Raw genomic sequence first — 2,620 nt, 5'->3', positions numbered from 1 at the left:
TAAAAACTGTACAACAAAGTTCTTTATTCCTTCGTTTTAGGAACTTTTTTTTAAATTTTTAAAAATGGAACTTTGTTTCCGATTGGACACGAAATTTATGTAAAATTTCCATAAAAAGAGGCTGAAATCTGATTGGACACGACACCAGACCAAACATGGAAAATCATTTATAGATATCCCTCAAACATAAAAACAATTTAATTTCTATTTAACTACTGTCAAATTTTTCCTCTTTCAGCTCTAAAAACTTTAAATTCAATTTATCTACCGTCAACTACCTCCATTCTCAGCTCTCAATCAAGCTTTTTTTACTCTGTGTCTTTTACACAACTTAATGTTCAAAATGATCTTCTCAGTGCAAAACAGCAACTTTTTGTTTTCGGTAGAATTTTCGCCTGATCTAGTACAAGTTCAAGTGCGAGAAACAGTCTCTGAAGTATTTTTGACACAAACAGACATCCCAATCCAAGTCTGGCACATGGTGGAAGTGATGCGCAGTGATTTCAACGAGCATCTTTAACGCAAATTCTCATGACAGAGAACCAACTTGGAGAAATGCAAATGATAGAGAAAGTGGCTAAGCATGTACTACTCGTGAACTACTCCGACACGTCGAGTGTGAACTACTCCGACACTCCTGATTCTAATTGTGTGGCTCAACCAGTCGACGATTTCCTCTTTCCTTGGGAGGAAGCAGGATCAGCCGAAAAACCTCACCACAAAGGACGAAGATGATTATTTCTCAGAAACAATGACGCCTCCAGCTCCTCAATAACCACTACAACCACGTCCAGCTCTGCGTTCTATAGAGAACCTCCAAAACTCTCGACAGCTCGTCGATTGAATATTGTTTGTAAATATTTGATGCTTGATATTTATTTTGTTCTTTGTAATAAATTTCTTCAATTTCATATTAACTACAAAAATAAAGGAGAATTTCAAAGTAGAAATTAAAAAAAAAACAGGTTACAACCCAATTAAGCGCTCCAAATTCAGGTACATGTTAGAAAACTTGATTGATTTTTGCACACAAATTATAGAACAAAAACAGTAGAAACATTGTACACAAGTAAAAAATACCTGATGATTTTTTGCACTTTGTCAAAAAAACTCAAACACTTTTTGCATTTTGTAGCAAAAAACACATTTGGTGAAACACTTTTTTGCAACACTTTTAGCATCTTGCCAAAAGAAGTTATTGAATTTTTTCTTGCACAGTTAATTATTAATTATTATGAAACTTTTGTTCAAAAACCAAAATTCTTGAAAGTTTGTTTTTGCATGTCTGTTGATCAGAAACAATAGAAAACCAATGTTTTAACATGGGAATAGCGATGAAAGTCATCAATATATTGAAATTTTCTAAGCAGTAAATTAACAAGTTTCTTGTTTTTCAAATTAATATTTTGCGTTTTTGCTTAATTATCTAGGAAATGAAGTTCAAATTTTGCATAATTTTTGAAAAAATCAAGGAAAAACATGCTTCATACCAAAAAAAAATCTTAGGTATTTTCGCACACTTGTCAAAAATTCAAAACGATTTTTACAATCTGCAAAAAATTTTCAAGCATCTTGAAAAAAATTTTGAGAGAAATTTTTGCACACGTAGAGCTATATGTTAAAAACTGTTCAAGCTCGAACAAAGTTAAATTTGACAAGATTCTAAAAAAAAATCTGGGTTCTGACATAACTCTCGACAGAGCTGAGAAGGTATCTTTTGAATTATTTAGGCAATAAAAAGTAAATCAACTTGAGAAAAAGATATCATTACACTTAAACTTTTATAGAACAGTGAAAGTTGTAGAAAAATTCAACCAGAGAAATTGACATCCTTACTCATTAACTTCTAGAATCTTCTAATGTTTAGAATCTACAGAATAATTCCTGGAAGTTTATAAGAAGTCATTACACATTAACTTCTGGGTTTTTCTGACTCTTCTAAACTCTAGAAATATCCGTTAAAAATTTAACCATTCAGAACTGTAGAACTAATTCTAAGGTGATGAGATTGATAAAAAAATTTGTGGATTTTGTTTGATTTGCTAGTTTTTTTGAATCTAAATAAATCTAATCAACCAAGATTGTGATTAATAGGAATGGTTTCTAAGGATATTCTGCCTTTATTTGATACCTTTCAAAAGTTATTCAACAAAAAATTCTAATTCTACAAAACCATTTAACAACAATTAAAGTGAACCAAATGGTGAAAATTTTTAAAATGAGCTCAGATATTATTAGAGAATGTGAGCCAAGTCTACAGCTAAAAACAAAATCGTTGAGTTAGTTTGAAAATCTCCTACATTTCAGTTCATGCTTTCAACGTGAATACAATTTTTAAAAGAAAAGGAAATCTATCTCAAATTATGAAACCAATCATAATGGAACGGGTGAGTTACAGCATCCAGTTTGAAGCTGGTATCGAAACTCTCAAGAGTCTCAAATTTAATAAAATCTCTCAAGCAAGTGAGCAAATTATCATAGATGTTTCAGGATCGGGAGAACACGAGAGTAAAAAAATTAGAAAATTTAGAAAAAAGTTGGCTATGTCTAAGTCACCTCCGAGAAAAATATACGGGTTTTCAAATGACTCCAATGAAAAAAATATAATGATGAAGCTGGG

This window comes from Symsagittifera roscoffensis, chromosome 10, assembly GCF_963678635.1.
Source record: "Symsagittifera roscoffensis chromosome 10, txSymRosc1.1, whole genome shotgun sequence".
Lineage (NCBI taxonomy): Eukaryota > Metazoa > Xenacoelomorpha > Acoela > Convolutidae > Symsagittifera > Symsagittifera roscoffensis.
The sequence above is the reverse complement of the archived record's forward strand: the minus strand, read 5'-3'. Positions refer to the sequence as shown.